The 15,836-nt window shown below is 44.1% G+C and overlaps 1 pseudogene; it reads left to right on the top strand.

The window, feature by feature from the left end:
* The first annotated feature begins 3,003 nt into the window (after window positions 1-3,003).
* LOC113007907 (kinesin heavy chain-like) overlaps window positions 3,004-15,836 on the top strand; it is a 43,168-nt pseudogene continuing 30,335 nt past the window's right edge.

The following is a 15,836-nucleotide window of genomic DNA, read 5'->3' as shown; positions in this document are numbered from 1 at the left end:
AGAACAGGTGAGTCTTCAACCTGGATTTAAATAAACTGAGTTTTTCCGCTGATCTGAGGCTTTCTGGGAGTTTGTTCCAGATATAAGGAGCATAAAAGATGAATGCAGCTTCTCCGTGTCTGGTTCTGACTCTGGGAACTGATAAAAGACCGGATCCAGATGACCTGAGGGATCTGGAAGGTTCATACTGGGTCAGGAGGTCACTGATGTACTTTAAAGTCTATCCTCTGACGGACAGGCAGCCAGTGTAAAGACCTCAGAGCTGGACTGATGTGGTCCACTTTTTTGGTCTTAGTGAGGACTCGAGCAGCAGAGTTCTGAATGAGCTGCAGTCCTAATGTGTTTTTCTAATTTTAGCTCTGCATCCATCACTACACCCAAATTTCTCGCCTGGTTTGTGGTTTTTAGATGTATAGATTGAAGTTCTCTGGTGACCTGTAATCGTTTTTCTTTGGCGCCAAAGACTATTACTCAGTTTTGTTTTTGTTTAGCTGGAGAAAATTGTGGCACAACCAGTCATTAATGTCCTCAATGCATTTACCAAGAGCCTGTACAGGGCCTTGGTCTCCTGGTGACATTGTGATATATACTTGTGTGTCATCTGCATAGCTGTGGTAGTTTATTTTGTTGTTCTTTATAATCTGTGCCAGTGGGAGCATGTAAATGTTAAACAGAGGGGTCCCAAGATGGAACCTTGGGGAACTCCACATGTGATACTTGTCTGCTCAGATGTGAAGTTACCTATTGATACAAAGTATTTCCTGTTTTCTAAGTATGTTTTGAACCAGTTTAGTACAGTTCCTGAAAGACCTGCCCAGTTCTCCAGTTGTTTGAGTAATATGTTGTGGTTGACTGTATCAAATGCTGCACTGAGATCCAGTAAAACTAAGACTGACATTTTTCCACTGTCTGTATTCAGACATGTGTCATTAAACACTTTGGTCAGAGCGGTTTCAGTGCTGTGATTCTGACCAAAACCTGACTGGAAGGCATCATAGCAGTTATTCTGTTTAAGAAGTAATTGAGATGTTGTGTGTGGCCTCTGTTACATGCTGAGTCAGCCAAAGTTGCCCAGAGTGTTACTCAGGTCTTTAGTCCCTTTGTCCTGAGGGTTGTCCACATGGATGTTAAAATCCCCAACAATAATTACACAGTCAAAATCAACACAGATCACAGACAGCAGTTCACTGAGGTCATTAAAAAAGTCTGTGCAGTATTTGGGAGGCCTGTAAACATTAAGAAACACAACTTTGGATGGGGCCTTCAGCTGTAAAGCCACATATTCAAAAGACTGAAAACTTCCAGGAGATAGCTGCTTACATTGAAATGATTCATTAAATAAGACAGCAACCCCTCCTCTCCTGCTCACCCTGGCCTCACTGATAAAACTGTAGTTAGGAGGGGTCGTCTCGATGAGAACAGCTCCACTGTTACTTTGGTCCAACCAAGTTTCAGTTAAAAACATAAAATCACGGCTGTGCTCAGTGATTAAATCATTAATTAAAAATGTTTTCCCAGCTAAAGATCTAACGTTTAATAAAGCCAACTTAAGTGTTTTAGAGGTATTATTTGCCCCCTCGTGTTTGGGAGCAGTCTGTGGCACACAAGCTATGTTTACTATGTTTAAAGATCTTTTAGAGTGCAGCTCTCGGTGTTTTGACCAGGCCACATGTCTCCTTCTGTCACCTGAAAGTACAGAGATTTTAAAACCTTCTAGTAAACAGGGTCCCAGCTTCTCCTGGGAAAAGTCACCACTGCCATAATCTTCGCAGCCCGGACCCTCCACACATCACACATCAGACTGCGGAGACAGATCATGAAGGTGGTAAGAAGGAACTGGGGGGGGGGGGGCAATGTAACTTCGATTGCTCTGTTGGGGGCGGGGCTCGATGGCGAACCTTTGGCTGTTCTGGTTGGGGGTTTGTGGGGACAAAAAGGGATTGGGCCGGGGGGTAGATCTGATCCCAGCATTGACCCGCTCCATCATCTCCTCAGTGAATTTCAGGTGTGGGGAGGAGGGAGAAAGGGAGGGGGAGGAGGGTGATGACCTGTCAGGGGTTTGGGGGACTGGGGAAGGTCGTGGTCCCTGGTCCTGGTCGTTGGTGTTGTTGAGAGAGTTGGAGGCAAATAGGGACCCCTCTTCTTGCCTCAGACGTCTCTCCTTTCTGAGGCTCTTCCCGGGTGGGGGCAGATGGAGCTCCTCCTCAAGGTTTCTGCTGGGCTTTGTCTGTTCTTGCAGTACTGTTTGTTCCTCTTTATGAGATAACTCCTCATTTATCTCAGCCTTGGCACCAAGCACAGATGGATGACGTATGGAATAAAACAAGTTGGAGGTGAACAGTTTCACCCCTGACTTGTTAAAATTAAATCCATTTGCTTTAAACAAATGCCTGTGTTCCCCAAAAATATTAAAATTGTTGATAAAATGCACTGAGTGGTCAGTACTAGTGATGGGATTTCTGGCTCTTTTTAGAGAACCGGCTCTTTCGGCTCGGCTCACTAAAAAGAGCTGGCTCTTTCAGCTCGAATCCGGCTTTTCGGGTTGTTTTGTTGCTTTAATTAATTTATTATTAACAATAATATAAAATTATGCACAAAAGGAATTACTAATATAAAAAAAAAGTGGTTTTATTTATATATGTTTATTAGGGGTGCAACGATATTCGTATCGATATTGAACCGTTCGATACAGTGCTTTCGGTTCGGTACGCATATGTATCGAACAATACAAAATTTGTAATTTATTTTATCAACTTTCCTTCTGACGATGCTGTCTGTGTGGAGCGCTCAGTGAATCTGCCTTCGACTGCTCCGTCTAGGGTCGACAGTGCAGCCTAGGCGGAGTAGTCGAACGCAGATTCACTGAGCGCTCAACACAGACAGCATTGTCAGAAGGAAGAGCGCAGGCAAGCTAGCGAGACAGAAGTTAAGCTCTCCTTGCAACATGGACCCCCCCACCCTCATTCAGATCTGGCGTTGGAATATTTTGGTTTTCATGTGACGTATGACCCTGAAGGTAAGCGAGTCATGGACTAAAGTAAAACAGTATGTTGGATGTGCCATGCAATGCTCAATTACATGGGTGGGAACTAGTGTGTTAGCGCAGTTAGCTCGTTAACGTGTTGGCCGTCTAGCCCCATGCACAGGGCGATCGGCGGTAGCTCGTTAACGGAGATTTGCCGTGTTGTGGCGTTAAGGTCATTTCAACGAGATTAACCTGAAAGCACTAGTGGGAACACAACGAATATGACTGCACATTTACGCCGACATCATCCTAGTGCAAAGACAAGTGGAAGCAGAAAAAAACAAGCAAGCATGCTACTAACTTTAGCCGAGTCATTTAGACAGCTGTTTAATATGCTGCTGAGAATATAGCCCAGAAGAAGCGGATAGTATAGCTTTTATTTTGGAAAGAGACATTTCTCTGTAATAAACTCTCTTTTCCAAAGATGAGTGATTCCTCAATCAGATACAGGGCTCGCAATATCGCTAGCCCAATGTCCCGGGGCTAGCGATTTTTTCAGTCGGGCTACCAAAATCTATCTCTGCCCTGCCCGTCGGGCTTTTGTAGGAAGGAAAAATATATGTCAATGCTTTTGCATTCTTTGTAGCTGGGTAATTATGTCATTGGCATCGGTGAGCCACTGTCAATATGTGACATATTGAAATCGCGTTTGAATTTGCGCTTGTTTTTTTGCTTTCACTTTGCAATCGCGTGAACTGTGTATAGAGAGCGACAGCACTGATCTGTGAGTGATGATAATTTGTGCACCAATTCCTCTGACATCGTCTTATTAATCGTTAGCTTACTATGCAAACATGACAAGTGAAATCTCCCGCAGCAAGCTTAAACATGTGAGAGGTTGATCGCGCAGAGAATCGCTGAGCTTATGTGAGTGCGTGTGTAAAAGCAGCAGGATTTATATTGACTACGATGACCTGGATGACTGAGAACCTTCACAGACAGATATATATTTTAGTTCTGCTGAGCCAAATAAGACAGGTCAGGGTGAAGAAGTGACAGCCAAAGAAAAGCTTACCACAAAACGGAGAAGTTATGACAAATCAGCCTATAAGGCAAAAAGAAAGTGCCAGCTTTATGGTTTCATGGACAAAAGAATTTCTGTGGCTGCAATATGACGAGCTAAATAACCAGGGCTGCACATAAGTGGTCCGCAGGTCCGTATTCGCTGTCAAAATAAAAAACACGCACAAGGGTTAGGGTTAAATTTAAAAAACTGTACTTTTGAGTTAAAATATATATTTATAATTTTAATAAATGACAAATTAAAAGGCATGAAACATTTTTTGTATCGAAAAAATATCGAACCGTGACACCAAAGTATCGAACCGAACCGTGAATTTTGTGTATCGTTGCAGTCGGGCTGCAGCGAAGTGAGGTCGGCTGCCGTGCTGGATGCTCTGCCCTAACTTCTCCACTTTTTGCAGTTTTTCGTCACTTTTTGCTATATCTGCGATAATCTTGCATGGGCATCATGCAAAACACACAAATCCGCTACAGTAGAGACACTTTGGTTTCTATTGGTCTGCAATACGCGAACATTTCACCATGTTTAACTCCGGACCCAACCTGGCCAAAGGAGATCCTGAGAGAGAACAAAGGACGCGACCCTAAGCGACGGCCTCGAGGTAAAAGAGCCGGCATCAGGAACAGGCTACGGGCTCGCGCACACCGCGCACCCATGCCCAGTATCCTGCTAGCCAATGTTCAATCCATCGAGAACAAGCTTGATGACCTCAGAGCCAGAATCAAGTTCCAGAGAGACATTCGGGACTGCAACCTCCTCTGCTTCACCGAGACTTGGCTGAACCCAGCGATACCAGACCACGCCGTGCAGCCGACGGGGTTCTTTTCGGTTTACCGCATGGACAGGACAATGGAGTCGGGGAAGAAAAGAGGTGGTGGAGTATGTTTGATGGTGAACAACAGATGGTGCGACAGCACAAACATCTCCCCACTCACACGCTCTTGCTCGCCCAATCTGGAGCTTTTGATCGTTAAGTGTCGCCCTTTCTATCTCCCTCGGGAATTCACTGCAGTCATTGCCTGCACTGTTTACATTCCGCCTCACGCGGACTCGGACACTGCCTTATGTGAGCTACATGAGGCTCTCACACATCAACAACACTTCACCGAGATGCCGCACTCATTGTTATGGGAGATTTTACAGAGTGAATCTCAAACGGACATTTCACAACCTTCACCAGCACATCAACTGCCCCACCCGGGCACGAGGACATTAGACCACTGCTACACCCCGTTCAAGAACTGTTACAAGGCTCAGCCCCTGCCGGCATTTGGAAAATCGGACCATTCCGCCATCTCCTCATGCCTGCTTACAAACAAAGGCTAAAGCAGCAACCACCAATCAGGAGGGAGGTCGCTCGCTGGACGGACCAATCGGTGGCTGTGGCTGCAGGACGCACTGGATGACGCAGACTGGGACATGTTTCGGCGCAGCTCTGATGACATCAACATGTTTACGGAAGCGGTTGTGGGATTTATCGGGAAACTAGCGGACGACACAGCAGAAAGAACTATCATCCGAACGTTCCCAACCAGAAGCCGTGGGTGGATAAAAACATCCGCGACGCTCTGAGATCACGCACCGCTGCCTACAATGAAGGGCTTGTCTCCGGTAATATGGACCTATACAAGGCTGCGTCCTACAACGTGCGCAGCGCGGTCCGAAAGGCAAAGCGGAGCTACGGGGAAAAACTAGAGTCACAGCTACGACAGTGCGACTCTAGGAGCCTGTGGAAAGGACTGCGGAGTATAACGGACTATAAACGACCAGCTTCTTCAGTGATGAATGCAGATGCTTCACTGGCTGATGAGCTGAACACGTTTTATGCTCGCTTCGACGCCGCAGCAATTAAAACAACAAACGGCTGCGCGCGCTCGGAGTGCACCAGTGAAGAAAATGCATTCGTCATCACAGAGCATGCCGTGAGGAACACCTTCAGGAGGGTGAACACCAGGAAAGGCAGCAGGACCAGATGCAATTCCTGGCCGGGTCCTTAGAGCCTGCGCTGACCAGCTAGCACCGGTGTTCACGGAGATCTTCAAACCTCTCCCTGGCCCAAGCTGTGGTTCCCACGTGCTTCAAGCACGTCCATTATTGGTCCCTGTTCCAAAGAAACAACAGGCGGCGCTTGGCCCACAGATGACTACCGTCCAGTTAGCACTGACTTCATTGTGATGAAGTGTTTTTGAAAGACTGATGACACTTCTTCACTTCCTGCCACCATCGACTCACTTCAGTTTGCTTACCGGACTAATCGTTCACAGACAGATGCCATATCTCACCTGCTCCACACATCCCTGAGTCACCTGGACACTGGCAGAGGGAATTATAGTTAGGGATGCTGTTCGTGGACTACAGTTCAGCATTCAACACAATAATTCCCTCTAAGCTTTTCACCAAGTTGACGGATCTAGGACTCAGCTCATCACTGTGTCAGTGGATCCTCAACTTCCTCACAGACAGACCCCAATCAGTGAGAGTGGGAAAACAAGTCTCCCCCTCCATCTCACTCAGCACTGGAGTGCCTCAGGGGCTGTGTTTTAAGCCCCCTGCTGTACTCACTGTATACTTATGACTGTGTAGCCAACATCCGACACCACCTCCATTGTCAAGTTTGCTGACGACACTGCTGTTGTGGGCCTGATCTCCGACAACATCGAGACGGCCTACCTGGAGGAGATTAGGAACCTGGAGACCTGGTGCCAGGAGAATAACCTCCTCCTAAACATCAGCAAGACTAAGGAGCTGATCGTGGACTTCACTACAAAGCAAGCGAGGAATTACAAAACCCCTCATCATCAGTGGCACGCCAGTGGAGAGAGTGGACAGTTTCCGATACCTGGGGTGTCCAACATCACTCAGGACCTGTCATGGTCCTGCCACATCAACACCCTGGTTAAGAAAGCCCGTCAGCGTCTCTTCTTCCTCAGAAGACTTAGAGACTTCCATCTGCCACTGAAGGTGCTCAAGAACTTCTACTCCTGCACCATCGAGAGCGTCCGTGACGGCAAAACATCTGCACCTGGTTTGGGAACAGCACCAAGCAGGACAGACGAGATCTGCAAAGGGTGGTTGCGCTCGGCAGAACGCATCATTCAATCAGAGCTCCCTGACCTGCTGTCCATCTACACCAAGCGGTGCAAGTCCAAAGCTAGGAAGATTATGATGGACCTCTCCCATCCCAACAATGGACTCTTCTCACTGTTGAGGTCTGGGAAGCGCTTCTGCTCCCTTAAGGCCAAAACAGAGAGAATGAGGAGGAGCTTCTTCCCCAGGCTATTCGGGCCTGAACCAGGTGTAGGACTGGACTCTCCCAAACACGTCACTATAAGACTGGACTCTCACACACGTCACCACACGCACCACCACACATTTCCTATAATCCTATAATTCCTATAATTTATAATCCTTATCTTTATAATCTCTTCTGCTATTTGCACATTCTTTACTGTAAATTCCTAAGTTAATTTGTAAATTTCTGTAGTAAACTGTAAATTGTAAATATTGTAAAACTTTTCTTCTGTCATTTAATGTGCATTGTACAGCTACAAGCATTCACCCCCAGTGTCATACTGTGTATGGTTATGTGTGTGTGACAAATAAAATTTGAATTTGAAAAAATTTGAATTTGAAACTGCACAAATTGACAGAAACACTGAAGCAGCTCCACATTTTATTCTTATTGGACATGTATGTCCTATTTGTCAGGTGACAGGAGAACCATCACAAAGCTCAGAGAGTAATAGTGACACAAGATCACAGGTGAAACTGGATGATGACCTGGTGGTTCATGACTGTATTTGAAGCACATGTGTGACTGCATGTATGTGGAGTGTCTCACTGTTATTTATCAGGTGACAGAGGCAGCTCTGCCATGTTGTAGCTTGGACAGAGGTGAAGAGGCGAGGTCACTGGTGACTGACTGATGATTTTCTGCTATAGATTAACTAGTATTTATTATCATGACAATTGTTAGGCTGCAGATGTAAATTGATTCATTAGTGTATATTTGACAAAGAATCTGAATTGACATGTCTCACTTTTTATATGGAATATGGCTGAAGTAAACTAAAGTCTTACTTAGTCATTTGTTTAATAGTAATTTAACATTATATAATTCACATATAAAACTATGAATTGTAATTTTTAAAAGCATGTAGAATAGCATATGTAGGCAAGTATATTTCTCCTTTCTTTTAATCAAAGCAAAGACAAAAAGGAAAAAAATAAGAAACAGGGTTCGGTGGTTGAATCATCCGTCCCCACCAATTCCAAAACCAAATCTACGCCCTTGGTCCTCCCCCTTCCAGGAGACGTGATTTATGTCTTGGTTTTGCACCAAGACAGTTCAAGGGGGATTATTGCTTGAGGATTTATTATAATGCACAGAGTCTACTTTCTTGGTCATGTTATCTGTGCTCCTTAGCTGTGTACTAGTTTGCTCATCGCCATTGTTTTTGAATCAAAGGCAAGGTTGTTTCATTTCCACACAGTCCATTTACCTCCACGTTTACTTCTAAGCGATGAATTTTTGTCTCCAGTACTGCAATCTTCTGCAGGAGGCTGTGGTAGTCATTTGTGGAGAGGGGAGGCATTTGTTGCTAGTTAGCCTAGCGGTTAGCACCTTTCCAGGCTATTGAGGCTGTTAGGTGCCCAGACGCTGTAATCAGGCTTCAGCTGTGTGTAGGCCACAAACATACAGAGCGCTGAAGATAAGGTAACTATAAAAATTTTGCTGTTTCTGTTAAGAACACTTTAGTCCTAATGATCTATAAATGACCAAAAGCTATTGCAGGTAAGCTCATGCGGGAAAAAAAGGGAAAAAAAACAGCATAAAAATCAATAAAAGAAGCAAAGCATTTAAAGAGCAAAGAGAGGAAGCATCGACACTCACAAAAAGGGGAGGTACAACCTTTGTGAGGAGCAGGTCATGTTTTCTGGATCTGGTTGTCACAGAAAACTCTGTTTTATTCTGGTGATTTTGAAAATGTTTAATTGTCATTATGCTTGATTCTGATCTGCTGATGAGTCACCGCTGGAAACGCAACACAACCGACCACATTCATTCAAGTTTCCACGTCTCCTTTATGGAGCTGTGGAACAGTAAGCTTTAATATTAAATTGATATATTATATTCGTTCAGTTTATGGAGAATTTTGTTTGTCTGCTGAGTCTCACAGGTGTGCTGTGGGTGCACGCCGCCTCCAAACAGCCATATTTACCGCATGTCTGCAGCGTCCTGCTGCTGATACTCTACTGATGTGTGTTTCATTGTCAGGGCTGCACGGAGCGCTTTGTTTCCAGTCCCGAGGAGGTGATGGACGTTATCGATGAAGGAAAAGCAACAGACACGTCGCTGTGACCAGTAAGTCTTCACCTGTACGTGTGATACTTCCGCCCCGACCATCGTGTGTTTGTTCTCGGATCAGTTTACTGAATGGGGTTTCTTCTTCATGCAGACATGAACGAGCACAGCTCTCGCAGTCACAGCATTTTTCTGATCAACATCAAACAGGAGAACGTGGAGACGGAGATGAAGCTATCAGGGAAACTTTACCTGGTGGACCTGGCAGGCAGCGAGAAGGTCACACTACTCCATCACACTCAGTGAGCACCTGTTCTCTGTAAATTTCTGCTTGCTGACACCTGGATTGTGCTTTCTGCCATCCAGGTGAGTAAAACAGGAGCAGAGGGTGCCGTTTTGGATGAGGCTAAAAACATCAACAAGTCTCTGTCTGCTCTGGGGAACGTCATCGCTGCCCTGAGTGAAGGAACGGTGAGTCTTCATGTCTCCGATCTTCAGGTCTCTGACATGTATGCCTGAAATATTCTGGATTTAACTTGATTTGTTTGACAGAAACGTCACAGCTCACCTGATTTTCAGGTGAAGTGATTGTCACGTGTCTCGTGTGTCTCTAGAAAACCCACGTTCCATACAGAGACAGTAAGATGACCCGGATCCTTCAGGACTCTCTGGGTGGAAACTGTCGAACTACCATCATCATCTGCTGCTCGCCGTCTGTTTACAACGAGGCTGAAACAAAGTCCACGCTCATGTTTGGACAGAGGTATGGCAAGTCACCTGATCAGAGGAAAAAGCAGAGTACTGTGGTTGAAGTACGTCCTCCACAGATCTGAGTGTTTCTTCATTCCGCGTCCTGTTGTTTCAGAGCTAAAACCATAAAGAACACAGTGTCTGTGAACCTGGAGCTGACCGCCGAGGAGTGGAAGAAGAAGTATGAGAAGGAGAAAGAGAAGAACAGGAGTCTGAACATCATGATCCAGAAACTGGAGAATGAGCTGAAACGCTGGAGGAAAGGTGAAAAAAGATGTTACTTCAGGTTTTCACCTGGAGACGGCATTTATACTTCAATCTGCCTGCACACTCCAGACAGCTCAAAACCCACGATTGATATTGCTCTCTCTCACCGCTGGCACTCCCACAACTTTTTACTCAGAGCTACCGAATACCCATGTTGTCAAATAATCTGATTGGTTGATGTGGTGCATTTTTCACCAACAGCAAAGGGGGCATCATGTTTGTTTGTTTTTCAGTTTTCTTCCTGCACTAAATGTGACTATCCAGGAAACAGCTGTAAATGATGTATGTGCTTTAAAGTCCACAGTTTCCACAAAGGTGGAGTGAGACTGCATCTTGCTGCTACGTCATCTTAAATCTGTCACGTGTTTTGGAAGGCAGGTCATTTGGTGGTGGCACGAACGCATTCTGCACTTTAATTTTTTTCACATTTGGTTCTGGTACCAAAAGAGTTCGGTTAGAGAAAGATCATGATTTTTGCTGGACTCAACCCTCTGACATCAAACTACTCCTATCAGCAAGTCTCCCCACGTGACAGCCTCTGGTCATATATTCTGGCAGCTTTTCCTAAATGAGCTTTAATGATAAAAAAAACACTCATCCTTTAACATTTACCAGCTTTGTTCCAAAAGAAAGTTTAAAAGCTTTTTCTTCCTCCTGGAAGGTAAACGTCTGCCTCCATCTTTGTGTTACTTTAGTCTGTAAAGGTTTCACTTCAGGACTCTGAAGTAGGACAGAGCAATGTGGCCAAAAATATTTATCATGATATACATTTGAAAATTTGTGATAACGATATAACTGACGCGAGAAAAAATACTTTACAACTCCACAACTTTATTAGTGCAAACAATTATGCAAATTCCTCGCTGACAGTCTAACCAAAAGGCATTTCCAGTGGAAACTGGCCGACATAACCTCAGCATAACCATTTATAATATCCACAAACCTTAAAAAGAGGTTATACACACACAATACGGTAACATTATGTTGAAGCACAGTACATATTACACCTGTGGCTCCTGACTACGATGCCATAATGCTCCGACAATCCATCAAGCGGTGCGGCTTTGTAGCTTAGCAAAGTCATATTAAAACATTTTTGACAGATTTCTGAGCGCCGTGCACATAAAATCGGTTCGAGGTCAGTAAGCACAACCAGAATTCATACATAAGGCGCACTGTAGATTTTTTGAGAAAATTAAAGGATTTTAAGTGTGACTTATTTTCCGAAAAACACGGTAATAATGACGGCCCGCTAGCATGCTCTAACAAAAACTGTGCTTTGTTGTGTGTCTGACGGACAAAAGCTAAACCAGTTCCACACCACTGAAGTTGCAGCATTTTTACAAACCAGTTCTGGTTCATCTGATCAACGATCCGCTTTCGCCCTTCTCATTCTCTGCCATGCTTTTTCTGCCATGTGCTCATGAAAACAAAGGCACTGCGCATGCATGTATCACCATATTCTATTGCGATATTTCATTTTCTTATCATTGCCTAACATTATACCGGTATTACCATGAACGGCATGATATGGCCCAGCCCTATTTTGAAGGTTTCCGTTTCAAGGTTTCCGTGTCACGCTTTGATCAGTTCTCTTTAAACTCGTTTTAGAGAAGGCAGTGACAGTACCAGGGAGCGTTTTACATGCAGCTATTCACCTGTCCACTAGAGGCTGCTATACTGTACACGTGGTATTAGTTTGTTTAGGAAAGCTGTCACTGTGAACCGTTTATGATGGAGAGTCTCTTAATATTTTGTCAGAGTGGAGCTGTTTGTGTCTGAGCCTTCATTTTGCGTCTGATTGAATTCCTGTTTAGTTTCTGTTGGCAGCTCACTGATAAGACTCTCAGCTGCAGCTCCGTCTCTTGTGATGTGAGCATGTGGCCAATGTTTTATTCATGGATCCTGATTTGATTCTATTATCAGTAATTTTGACTCCTCCAGGTGAGTCTGTACCTGTGGAGGAACAGCTGGGCAACAGAAACAAGAAGTGCAGCAGCGAGACAGCAGCAGCAATTGACAGCTTGGCTCCGCCCCCTGTCGCCCTGTCTGTGGAGGAGAAGTCGCAGTACGAGACTCTCATCACTGACCTGTACCAGCAGCTGGACGACAAAGTGAGTCGCACCTGTACCCTGTGTGAGGCCAAACTATTTAAAAGCTCAAAGACAGCAGTGCTTTTCTTTTAAAGCAGGGGTCCCCAATCCCAGTCCACGAGGGCCGGTGTCCCTACAGGTTTTAGATCTCACCCTGGGTCAACACACCTGAATCACATGATCATTACCAGGCCTCTGGAGAAGTTCAAGACATGTTGAGAAGGTAATTTATCCATTTAAATCAGCTGTGATGGATCAAGGACACATCTAAAACCTGCAGGGACACCGGCCCTCGTGGACTGGGATTGGGGACCCCTGTTTTAAAGGATTGTGGAGGTCTCATGACGGCAGCTTTGACTGCGGAACAAAAGATTTTTAAAAGGGATCACTACAGGTTTTCCCTTAGTCAGCAGTTGTCCCTCTCCTAGATCAGCTGGAGCTTTCTTTAGGCGCCTTCCCAGCTTTGACAAATGTCCAGCTGTGATAACCACATTTGCTCAGGGCCTTCTTGATGTAATGAACATCATATCAAAGAAACTGACCTCACAACCCAGTGTTAGTCAGTGGTGCTAGTTTCAGTCATTGTGCTAATGTCCTATTTATAAGGTTGGAAACCTGCAGTCAGCTGAGACTGAAGAGGCCCACCTGGGTAATGATGCAACGTTTCTCCCACTGAGAACATCCGGATGAGCACAATCAACCTTTGGAATGTTTAGTGAAGGTTACAAATGATCTTCTTATGGCCTCTGACAGTGGACTCATCTCTGTGCTTGTCCTGCTAGACCTCAGTGCAGCGTTCGATACTGTCGACCATAATATCCTATTAGAGCGATTAGAACATGCTGTAGGTATTACAGGTACTGTGCTGCAGTGGTTTGTATCATATCTATCTAATAGACTCCAGTTAGTTGATGTAAATGGAGAGTCCTCTTCACACACTGAGGTTAATTATGGAGTTCCACAGGGTTCAGTGCTAGGACCAGTTCTGTTTACATTATACATGCTTCCCTTAGGCAATGAGCATCTGCATTTTAAAATTGGCTTCACCGCTGCTACAAAAAAGTAAGAAACACTTAGTAACAATAAATAATTACTGTAAAAGTAGAACAGTCAAAGTCTGATTCTGCCTTTCTAACCTGGATTTCATTCATTATTTTCTCCAGGTAGTTCTAAACACTCTGGATTCTCTGATTAGTTCAGCTGCCATTCCTCTGCTGCTCTGCACCGCTTCGGTCATAGACTCCCGCTCTGACCCACCCTGTCACCATCACCTACATATTTATTGATCAGTCACAAATAGCTAGCTCTTAGTCATGTTAAAGCAGCTTTTACATCAAAATGTATGTCAATAATTGTGTTGCTAGGCAACACCTCTGTAGTGGATAATTTATGCCGGGTCAAAACATCCTCTCCACTTCTAGGTTATAGTGGTCATAATTATTTGTCTTTGGATCCCACACACCCAAAATTCAGTATTTGATGAGTAAGTCCATTTTAGAAAAATCGGGAAATATGAGATGATAGGGTTTTATTTTAACAAGGTAACAGTAAAATAATAATAATAATAATAATAATAATAAACTTTATTTATAAAGCACACTTAAAAACCAAGGGTATGCCAAGGTGCTTAACAAGTAAAATAGAGTATATGAGGAGGATAATAGAAATAGGACCAAAGCAAGTACTAAATATGCAAGCAGATAACTGTCACTAATACATAGGAAAGCAACAGGTACAGAGCAAACAAGAATTTAAATGAGCATACAAGTGCGTGATATAAAATCATAAAAGAAATATTAACTAGAGGGAAAGGCAAGATTGAATAAGTGGGTTTTTAGTCGTGATTTGAACAGTGCAATGGAATCAGATGCGCGGAGGTCGAGAGGAAGGGTGTTCCACAGTACCGGGGCAGCCAGAGCAAACGCACGGTCACCCCGAGACTTCAGTCGAGATCTGGGTTGGGTCAGAAGTAGTTGAGTGGCAGATCTGAGTGTTCTAGCAGGAGTATGTGGTTTGAGAAGTTCACTAAGATAACTTGGCGCTAATTTATTAATAGTTTTGAAAGTAAGAAGTAATATTTTAAATTGAATACGGTACTTTATGGGCAGCCAATGCAGGCTAGCTAGGACAGGGGTAATATGGCAAAATTTCCTGGTACCTGTTAAAAGGCGGGCTGCTGCATTTTGGACTGTTTGCAGTCTAAGAAGAAGAGAAGAGGGAAGACCATAGTACAAGGAGTTACAATAATCCAACCTGGAGGTCACAAAAGCGTGAATAAGCTTCTCCAGGTCCAGAGGTGTGGACTCGAGTCACATGACTTGGACTCCAGTCAGACTCGAGTCATTAATTTTATGACTTTAGACTTGACTTGAAAAAATGTTCTAAGACTTGTGACTTGACTTGGACTTTTACACCAATGACTTGGGACTTGAATTGGACTTGAACCGGTTTACTTGAAAAGACTTGATATTTTACCCCAAATATAAAATTTAACATGCATATTATATAGAGATTGAAAATGTGACGTCATTCACGGGTAGAACCGCAAAGGATTCTGGGAACTCGTGGCAAGCGGTCAAGCGGTACTAGCGCACGCAGGCTTTCAATTAAAATCAGTTATACAGCGATAAAAAGAAACACAAAAATGTCAAGAAGCTGTTGTATTATTAACTGCAATAGCCGGTCGCATGACAGCCACGGGAAGCCGACGGGTAAAGAGATCGGTTGTTATCGGATTACGTCGTTGAAGAGAAATTGTTCGAGCCATGTTTCCGAAGTAACAAAGAGGCGACGGATGGCAGCCATTCAAAGACCAATTATAACGTCCCAGAACCCTCCAGCTCACAGGTTAGTCTGCTCCAAGCATTTACACGAAGGTCAGTGTTTTTTAGTAGTTAATACGTCATTTTCATAACATAATTGGTGATATAGGTTACAAGCAAGTCTGGCGCTGAACAGAAATTGTCGCGCTATGCTCCTTTGTTTATTGTGCATAAATAGTGAATTGTCCTGACACAATATTGCGTTTCGCTTCTGTTATTATGGTACATTGACAAAAACATATACTTTTATTCACAGGATAAAACTGTTGTTTTGTATCACTAATTGCCCAGTGCGATTACAGCATACAGTATTATTGTCACTGCTACATTTCTGTGATGCTACCAGAAATGATTTCCACTGCTAATTAATTACCATTGAGCTCAAAGGTCCTATTAATAAACGGTTAACGAATGTGTATTTATGACGACGATTTGTGAGACTGGTAAACTTATGATACGTACGATGGTCTTTCGTTCTACACGGTGCATTTCAAGGTCCTGCACCCATCCGGCGGTAAACTGTACCTGGGCTTGTTGCAGTGACCTGAAG

The sequence above is a fragment of the Astatotilapia calliptera genome, chromosome 16 (genome assembly GCF_900246225.1).
Source record: "Astatotilapia calliptera chromosome 16, fAstCal1.2, whole genome shotgun sequence".
Classification (NCBI taxonomy): domain Eukaryota; kingdom Metazoa; phylum Chordata; class Actinopteri; order Cichliformes; family Cichlidae; genus Astatotilapia; species Astatotilapia calliptera.
This window is presented reverse-complemented; position numbering and strand designations above follow the sequence as displayed.